The 10497-nt window shown below is 40.4% G+C and overlaps 1 long non-coding RNA gene across 1 annotated transcript in view; it reads left to right on the plus strand.

Moving 5' to 3' along the window:
* LOC144040472 (uncharacterized) overlaps window positions 1-4665 on the plus strand; it is a 118293-nt gene extending 113628 nt beyond the window's left edge. Inside the window, exon 6 of the long non-coding RNA XR_013289744.1 lies at window positions 3990-4665. This is a non-coding gene — a long non-coding RNA (uncharacterized LOC144040472). The remainder of the gene's footprint in view (window positions 1-3989) is intronic.
* The last annotated feature ends 5832 nt before the right edge of the window (window positions 4666-10497 follow it).

Here is a 10497-nt window from a genome sequence, read left to right on the forward strand (position 1 = left end):
AGACGGATCCTTGAATAGACCTAACCTGGAAGGCTGAATGAGAGTGTGATCCCCCTGTAGTTGGAACACACCCACCGGTCCGCCTCCCCTGTCCGCCAATGCCCTCGATGTCCACAATGTGTCAACCGGACAACCCCACAACATCATGACACATCTCATCACACTTTTGATTTAATGAGGACTCTCTATGTTTTAATCTAGTAAGAGCTGTGTTATGATGTGCGTTTGGTCCAAAAATGCATCGTCTATAAGCAAGCACATTGAACAAGAAAAGCATGTTCCCCTTTTATGTGTTTTTAACATTTTGCCACAGCTCTAATGGGCAGCTTGGACGGCTCAGTCGTGCCGCTGACAGTCCTCCATCTGTTTATCTAACCCTGTGATAGATGTGCTGTGGAAATGTCCTCTCCCTTGTGAAGCTGCAATCAGTTGGCCCATCACTACTGATAACACGACGTGCCAAAAACACAAGCTCACAATGTGGCAGGGCCTCGCAACAAACTAGGTTAATGATGCTGGAGGACTGCGGGTCACCCTTTGGACTCACAGACATTCTGTGTTGCATTTATCTATCCAAGAAATTGCTTCTCTAATCTATTACTCTGTTTGGTCTGACAGGCGCAAACGTGACAGCTAATGTATCACAAAAACGGTTTTAGCATAGCATGGAGGGTTGGCACGAGGCCGGACAGACAACCATTCGTCGGATACGGCTTTAATTTTAAAATTGCACATCTGCATCTTAAAGCATCTTAATTGTGATTCATTCAAATGACCAGAGGTGGCAAATCCAGGTCCAGAAATAAAAACCCTGCTAAAATTTGGCTTTAGCGCCAGGTGCTAGCTAGCGCGCTCCCTAGCTAGCTCCCCGGGTGCTCGGTTACCTGCTAGGGAGCTAGCTAGCTAGCACAAGCGGCTAAGGCCAAACTGTGGCAGGGTTTTTCTTTTCTGGACCTGGATTTGCCACCTCTGCAAATGACTTGTTGAAACAAAATCAAAATTTGGGATGGGCGAGTACTGATACCAGGACACATTTCACGTTATCGTCACAGGTATCAGCACCCTTTCTTGTGGCTGTTTTTCTGTCAGGAACTAAAGGCTGAAATGGTTATTTTTCATTTATTGACCACCACAGGGGGGTCCCGGTAATAGAGCATGCGTTTTCAGTTGTACTCAACAATTTAATTAGCTCTGAAGTGCAGACAGATCTTTGTATATTATGTAGAATATCGTCATTGAATTCCAGCCTTCCAAAATCAAAGCATGGATTTCAAAACAAGATATAAATAAACATCACACGCTAAACAGCTTGAGGAATTCTTAACACGGTCGATATTACTAAAGCCACAACATTAATTTAAACCATTTACACTTGATATATTTTTAGAAACCCTCCTATGCCCTAGATATAAAACATAAGGAGATAATAAGGCAAGGTACAGGACAAATTTTCTATTTTTAAGAGCTCGTAATAATGAACTGCAAAAGTATCATCTAGAATGCTCATCATGCACGCGCGTTTCAGCTCTCTGTGAAGAGGAATTCAAGTTGGGGAGGATTTGGCCTTATAATGCATTTGTCATGCACACCTGTAGGTTTTGATTTTAGCTGGTTATGTTGATGAAAATGTACTTTGCTCCCATTGGCATTAACTAGTTAGTAACTGCAGGGCGTCTCGGTTCTGCACCAGCAGTCGCATTTCGGTTCGACACTGAATGATGCAGTTGTGGGTCCAGAGGTGCCTTTTAAGCTTTGCCCACTCACTCTTAGCCTCAACACGCTTCGTCTCGACAACCTCTCCCAACAGACGCGTAGGTAAAAAAGGTCATCCTCTTTCCAAAGGTCTAAGAGGATTGATTCTTTAACAGACCTTCGGACCTTATATTGCTGGAAACAAGTCGGGTGAGACATCCAACTGACCCATTTGTCCCAATGCAAAAAGTGTCAAATACAAATCTTTTAACTCATTCACTGCCATTGACGGTTATAAACGTCAAAATATATATATTTTTTTTTCAGGAAAAAAAAAACATAATTTTAACTTTTTCTATTAGTTTAACATTTTTTTTCTACTTTTGTTAACAAAAGTATAAAAACCTAGATTTTTTTATTGTACATTTAGAAAATATATACAATTTGTGATTAATTGTGAGTTAATTACTAAAGTAAAAAAATATATAATTATCGCCTGACGCCCCTCATTTTTAATAATCATCTCGTCAGGCGATTACATTTTTTACTAGTTAACTTCAAGATAAATCACAAATTTTACTTATCTATAAGTTACTTACTTATTCATTTATTATACTCTTGTTAAAAAAAAAAAAAAAATTGCTAAATACATTTAAGCAGTCATCTTGTTGGTCACCTTTTTTTTTTTTTTACATCATGAGACGCAGTACTCCGTTACTTTACCATTGCGAGGCTTCAAACCAGATGTTCTCAGAAGGAAGTGGCCAGGGGGCTTCGAGTGTCACCGGGTGTCATCAGCAGCTTGCAACAGAGAGACTGAAAGAATCACATAAAGGCATAAAAGTGAACTTTCCTGGAAATGTGTTGGTCTAGAGGCCGAAACTCCACAAATGCGCATGCCTGTACGCATACAAATGTTTCATAGATAACCCTGCATACCGTGGCTCAAACGATACATCTTTGGAAAGGCAAAGACACAATATTTCAAAGCGTTGAAAAACAGCTTCAGAAGCACAAAAAAAAAAAACTACATTGAACACAAAAAAAGAAGACTTTAAAAACATGTAGTGAATAAATAAAAGTAGGTTTCTAAAATTGGGCTGACTGATTGACTGCTTCTGTTTGTGTGCAGCATAACCGCTAAATGCTGCTTCACCGTGTTTGCTTTGAACTCAGGGTTATACTAATTTACCCGAGTCTGCAGCAAGGTTATTTTAGTTAACGAAAAATAACGAAAAAATTTAACAAAAATTCAAAAGAACAATTTTGTTAACGAAATAAAATAAAAACGCAAATGCTTTTTAAAAACAAAAACTAACTGCAACTATATTTTATGTTTACAAAACTAAACTATACTTATAGCGAAAATGTCCTTTGTTTTAGTCTTTGGTAATTCATTTAATGCATAAGCCTTTGGGGATGATTTTAAATGTGATTTTTAAGTATATTTGTTTTTATATTAACCCGAATAAGGACGTTTGAAAGTATGTCACACAGAAGTGATGTCATCCAGCAGCAGCCAATAGAAAAGCACCTTCAGATGACGTCGCTCCGAGGCGACAATTTTTCATGCTTGACTTGTGGCTCCAATGGCTCGGCTTGCCTGCTCTTTCCATTTATCTCAGCCAAAATGCAATGTGTTACTTTTTTATTTTATGGTGTTTTTTTTTTTAAACATTGCACACAATTAATACACTTTAAAAAATAAAACTAATACTAATACTGAAACTAAAACTAAGCTTTTCTTTTTAAATAACTAAAACTAATAACAGAATCACCCTGAAAACTAATTAAAACTAACTAAATTTAATAAACAAAACTCAAAACTAACTAAAATGAGAATTCCAAAACTATAATAACCCTGGTCTGCAGACGTCAAAGCCCTACTGGATTTATATTCAACCAGCATCAGCATTACATAATTTCATATAAATATTTTTTGTTTATCATTTATTTTTAATGGTTCGGTTATTATAAATAAAAAATAAAAATAAATACAAGCTGCATACTGTACTCCATGTGGATTCCATTCAGGGACTTAAGAACCAAAGCATTTCCGATCTGGACTTGATCGGAATGGATTTGGACATTCCTTGGACCGCTTTGTCTTTTGTTCCAGCACCGTGCTGCTTAATGACTGAAAGCTGTTTTCCCCTAATTGTATTTTACTTTGGGTGCCACAATCACCAGTGCACAGTTGAAGAAGCTCGGGTCCCGCGTCTGGTCTCTGATGGATGTGTCCTGTTCTCAGCTGCCAACTGTGTGCCCCCCCCCCCCCCCCCCTCTCTCCGCTGCAGAGGCCACCCCCAGCTGCGGGGGATCGGACTGGTGAGCGGGCCGGGCCGGCAGCCAGTTTGTTGATGAAGCTGCAGCTGGGACACGCAAAACATGAGCCAAGTTGGTGAATATTCCAATAAAAATGGCAAGCCAATATGTCATTTAATCGTTAGTGTTGATTATATTGATTAACATATGTAAACGGAAGGTTTTTGTTGTTTGTATTTTTACATGCTAGCATAACAAATTGTGGACAATGTATTTATATGATTGAACTATTTTATAAATAGATACGTAGAATTAAGGATGTCAAATTTTGTGTGTTCATTTTGAGTAAGTTTTTTTTTTTTTTTTAATTTATGCGCAATTAATTTAGCAGTAATAAATTTAATAATAATGCATATATTTGTTGACGGGGGCCAAGTTGAATTTTACAATTTAAAAAATGTGCAGAATTCATGTTAAAGATTAGATAGCTCTAATTATGAAAAGAAAAATGCAGTGAGCTGTCACCAATGTCTTACGAATGCAATTATGCCATCTAGTGGCAGAAAAATGACCTCAACACAGATCAATATCACACATAGCAGTACACATTTTTTTAAACTAAATTTTATGAATTATTATGAAATGACTATCAATGAATAAAAATGAAGCCATATTTCTATTGGTTTAATATTTTTTCCCCCAATTTTATGTTAAGAGTATGAAAACTTTATATATTTTAAATATTTTAGTGTACATTTAGAAACAATTGTGAGTTAACTATTGAAGTCATTCATTCTGATTACAAATGTTTATCGCCTGACACCACTAATAAAAATCTATTATTTTAAAACCTATTTGTCTGTTTGTAAATTCATTTAGTATGAAAACAAGCTCTAACTGGAAACTGTCCTACCTTTTTTTCCCCCCCACATGTGCCAAGGTCACAGAATGATTGCGTGGGTACGCATCCAAAAGTTCAGAGCCATTCAAAAGGTCCTTCCTTGACATATGCTTCATTTATGGGTCCATTATGAGATAATTACTGTGACAGATTAGAGTTGCGAATAGTGCTGGAGCTCCATCGACGAGCTTCAGGGTCCGACTTTTGTGCATATTAGCTGGCCATCACGCACGATTGCGTTTTTAAGGCAGCCATTTTGTATGGGTCTAACTTATGCGCTGGCAATTATGCCACTACATGTTTTCTCCTCTTGGCTCTGTGTGATATAATTTGACACACTCACGGCTCAGGAAGGCGACATAAACATAAAGATCTTAACGAAATCCACCGTGGTGAGGCAGGCAATTATCATTAAGCAAGAAACTGTGTTGAGATTGTCATGCCGCTGTCGTTTACCTCATCACCTGGCTGGAAGTAGCGCATCGCCATGATGTGTCCCTGTAACTTTTGCTGAAGAGGCTGTTTATCATCACGGGTTGTAATTATACCTGAGGCTCGACACATTTAAATGCATTTGCTGTGGAGCTGATAGCTTAAATATTTGATTAGATGTCGTCATTGATGTGTGACCGGCTTTGCATTTTAGCCTAAGAGAGGCTTACGGGTTCCTCTCGCCGCTGATAATGTTTGCTTCAATCGTTGTTGATGAGATGAAGGACTTGCGGGGGACGGCGTCACGTCACACGTTATACTGAGGTGCACAAATACATCATTTGTCAAAGGTTACCAATGTGAATCGGAATCTCTTGTTGAATGAGATGTCTTGTTTCGCTGATATTGGTGAATCATTTGTCATGTTTCGGTTCTGTGGGGTTGGATTTTTGTTTGATTTTAAGAGTTCATGTTCCTTTTTGTCTGTGGGTTCAGTGTTTTGTGTTCCTTGTCTTTTCCCCTCGTCTCGTTATGTGGAACCACGTCCGCCTTCCCCTGTGTGTCGACCTCGCAGTGCCCTCAGCCGCTTGTGTCTTCCCCAGGTGTGTCTTGTCAAGTAATTAGCAAAGGTGTATTTCGTTTGCGGGGTTTGTCCAGTCAGTGTGAGTGCATTGTCTACATTATGTGTGGAAGTTTGTGTGTCTCGTCTTCGCCACAGCCAAGTCGTCTTCGTCACAGCCAAGTGGTCTTCGCCACAGCCAAGTCGTCTTCGCCCCAGCCAAGTCGTCTTTGTCCCAGCCAAGTCGTCTTCGGCACAGCCAAGTCGTCTTCGGCACAGCCAAGTGGTCTTCGGGACAGCCAAGTGGTCTTCGGCACAGCCAAGTGGTCTTCGTCACAGCCAAGTGGTCTTCGGCACAGCCAAGTGGTCTTCGTCACGGCCAAGTGGTCTTCGGCACAGCCAAGTGGTCTTCGGCACAGCCAAGTCGTCTTCGGCACAGCCAAGTCGTCTTCGGGACAGCCAAGTGGTCTTCGGCACAGCCAAGTCGTCTTCGGCACAGCCAAGTCGTCTTCGGCACAGCCAAGTCGTAATCACTCCACAGCACGTCAAGTCAAGGCAAATCAGGTCACGTCACGCTCGTTCCAGTCATAGCGACCAGTCCAGTCACATCTTGTCCAGTCATGACGACCACTCACGCCACGTCCAGTCATGATGACCAGTCACATCCAGTCGTAACGTCCAGTCATGACGACCAGTCGCGTCCAGTCACGGTGACCAGTCATGGCGACCAGTCCGTCACGTCATGTGCAGTCATGGTGAACAGTCTGTCATGGAAACCAGTCCAATCCCATCCCGTCTAGTCCAGTCATGGCAACCGTCCAGTCCCGTCTCGTCCCCTCACCTTTTTCCCTGTGTTTCATTAATGTACCACGCATTGCACTTGATTCCTGTCTCACTGCCTTATTTTCCTGCATTTGGGTCCGCAATCCCTCAATCACTTACGTCCGTCCTACATCATTTACCAGTGACCTGGGGTGACCAGACCATAGGTAAACAGCACAGCCAGCTTCCAATCATTGTGGGGTACTCCTGCTACTCCTATTTACACCTTTTCCTTTGTTTTTTTTAATGCATGCTATGAATGCTAGGAGCTGGATTACCCCTTGTCAATTTTTTAGTGCATGCAAAGGACACAAATACCTCAGTGTTCAATTCCTAGATGGAAAAAGTGTGTCCCTGACATTTCATTGAAATTTCCGGTGTTCTCCACATGAACATATCACAATCGTGAAACCTTGGGCGGAGCGATAAGGAAAGATGAGAGTTGGGTGGAAAGCAATATTATTGCCACAGTCACATTAATGAACATTGCTGAATGCTAAGGCAATTAATTACTGTTTGCATCATCACCCTGGAAAAAGTGTTTAATTATTTTTGGTTGCACTCTGTTGCACTCGGAGAGCATCATGGAGTGTGCTCAGGCTGACAAAATGGATGCTGGCAGGGAACCAGCTAAAGTGCGGTTTCACTGCCTAATGGCCATTGTACTGGCAGAGCAGATGGTCGTGGTTGTGCACTGAGTTGAACTGAGATCTGCCGCATCACCAATGACTCAGCATCACTCTTACTCGTCTGTCCGGTGAATGATCAAAGCATTGTGGTAGAACATTATAGAATATTAATGTTGCCTCCAGTATGTTTTGATGTGAGCGTCTATTTGGCTGGATTGACATAGCAGACTAAATATGTCAACAACAATTTAGTTATATCCCAAAGATCTTTAAAATACAAAAGTTTTCTTACCGTCTTACTGTAAAGCTTTAAATTGATCCGTGTCACGTCTGTCATAGCAGCTAGCTAGCGCTAAGCTAACTCCCGTTGAGGGTTAATTTCACCAGTCCAGCGTCCCAAATGTCAACCTCCCTCCGTGCTAGGAAGTTTTCTTACCGTCTTACTGTAAAGCTTTAAATGGATCCGTGTCACGTCTGTCATAGCAGCTAGCTAGCGCTAAGCTAACTCCTGTTGAGGGTTAATTTCACCAGTCCAGCGTCCCAAATTTCAACCTCCCTCCGTGCTAGGAAGTTTTCTTACCGTCTTACTGTAAAGCTTTAAATGGATCCGTGTCACGTCTGTCATAGCAGCTAGCTAGCGCTAAGCTAACTCCTGTTGAGGGTTAATTTCACCAGTCCAGCGTCCCAGATTTCAACCTCCCTTCGTGCTAGGAAGTTTTCTTACCGTCTTACTGTAAAGCTTTAAATGGATCCGTGTCACGTCTGTCATAGCAGCTAGCTAGCGTTAAGCTAACTCCCGTTGAGGGTTAATTTCACCAGTCCAGCGTCCCAGATTTCAACCTCCCTCCGTGCTAGGAAGTTTTCTTACCGTCTTACTGTAAAGCTTTAAATGGATCCGTGTCACGTCTGTCATAGCAGCTAGCTAGCGCTAAGCTAACCCCTGTGAGCGTTCATCTCTCTACTCCAGCATCCGACTTTTCAACCTCCCTTCATGCTAGGAAGTTTTCTTACATAGTTAAAAACAGTTTGACCCTGAAATTAATTAGTTGCCTTTACATCATTTCAGAAGAGAACATTAGTTTTGAAATGAAAAGAATGCTTGCGTTGATTTTGTTTGACATTGGAGGTCAGAGAGGACAACAAATTGTAAGCATTCAATGTTTGCTGTGTAACTGCAACTAATAATTTTTCGCTTTCTCCTGCTCCATTCACAAAAAAAAAAACACAATGAAAATGAAGCAAACGTTCCATCGCTGTCTTTCTGTCTGTCTGTCTTTCTATGTGCCCTTCATCTTTACAATACAATTCTAATCTACAAAAGGTGGTAAGTTCACCACCCGAAACGACACAAGTGCAGCAGATTTGCACTCCTTGAGATTCGATCCACCAGTTTAAGCTCTGCGGGGGGGGGGTTCCTTCACATACTGTATTTCAAAAGAGCACCCCCAGTGCACCACATTCAAAGTGAAGTGCTTCCCGCGACAGTCGAAATAAGGCTAATTCATCCTATCCACATTAGAATAATAAGGGCATGAGCAACCATTTTCTTTTTTCTGTATATAATGAAATATTTGATACATCATCACTCGAGCGGTTCTCACTGAAAAAGAATTGGGCTTTGACCAACCTTGGACTTTTCTGTGAGCAAAACACGAGTGTGTTTGCGTGGTTTTAGTAGATGTATTTGCGGCAAGTCTTTCACCAGCATCGTGAGTTTCCCCAGCAGACTGCGGAGCGTTCTGGCCGGTCAAATTTATGACTATGGAGGCATGTATTTATTATGCTTGTCACAAGCATTAAAAAAAAAATATATATATATATATACTCTAAATACATGTTATGCAGCAGCCAAAAATGTGCTCTGTGGTGGAAGGAACAGCTGTGAGGGTATACGTGTCATCGCAATAAAAGTGCGTATGTTAATGGAAAATAAATGCCTGATATATTACTTTTAATGTCGCTTTGGTCCAAACAAACAAATGAACAAAAATAATGTGCGGTTATAGTACAGTACATATTTATCTGTGGCGCCTTGATTAATTAAATTGTGGGTTTTTTTCTTATAAAAAAAAAAAAAAAATCACTGACAAAAAAAATGGGGGGGTGGGTAAAATAAAAAAAATAAAAAAATCTTGGAATTAAAAATATATATATATTTATTTATTTTTTTAATACATTTTTAAAAAGTTTTATGAAAATCCACAAATATTAAAATCTTTTAAGTTGTAATATCACCAATTACTACTAGATGGCAGACATTGCGCTTACTCCAGGTCTTATACTGCTCTATACGATGACATGAGTTAGGCCTAATAATTTTTTTCCCGTATTTGGAATGATATTTAGGACAAACATAAAGGGTCAATAATATTGACATTTTGAGTGATTTAATTTTTGTGTGTGAAAAAAACCAACAACACAAAATGAGTTCTTGCACTTAGTGTTAGTTTGCTGTTCATCACTTTTGTGCAAGGTGAGCCATTAGCACTGGAAAAAAAAAAAAAATCACGTTTCAACTGGGCTGTTTCTGTTTCTTTTCCGTGTTTTTCTGGGTTGGGTCAACTTCCCGCATGAGACTAAAAACATCATGTCTCTACGTGTGAATGTCATCTGCTGATCTGAGGGAGTGGGAGTGTGAAAACCAGTTCATGGGGTGAAGTCGGGTTGCAGGAGGCTTTGTAGATGATGAAGAGGAGTTTGTGGTGGATACTCGAGAGTGTTGACAGCTAGTGGGGGTTTCTTTAGGCCAGGGCTTATTTGGTCAAGGAGACATAAGTACAGGTGGGACTGCAAGCACTAGAGCAAAGAATATATTGTTGGATTTTTTTGGGGAGGGATTTGGATGAAGAGCCATTGAAAAGACTATTACAGTATACAGCGGGCGGATGTATTACGGAGAGTTTCAGCAACGGAAAAGGAGAGGGATCGTTATCGCGGTCTGTGCCGACATGAACAACACTAAAGCAAATTGATCGACTCTTTCTAATATGTTGAGTGACAACATAAATTGCTTATGTAATAATCCGCCCATAATCCCATTTGTATATTACAGGTGACTTCACTTAGTGGCCATATCAATTGCCCGGAAGCAATATTGGTACCCAAATCATTGTTAACCGTCTCGTGGTCTCAATTCAACCTTTGAGGATTATCATGACATGGTTGACTGGGAATACACAGACATAAAAATTAATAAA

Source organism: Vanacampus margaritifer, chromosome 20, assembly GCF_051991255.1.
Source record: "Vanacampus margaritifer isolate UIUO_Vmar chromosome 20, RoL_Vmar_1.0, whole genome shotgun sequence".
In the NCBI taxonomy this organism is placed as follows: Eukaryota; Metazoa; Chordata; class Actinopteri; order Syngnathiformes; family Syngnathidae; genus Vanacampus; species Vanacampus margaritifer.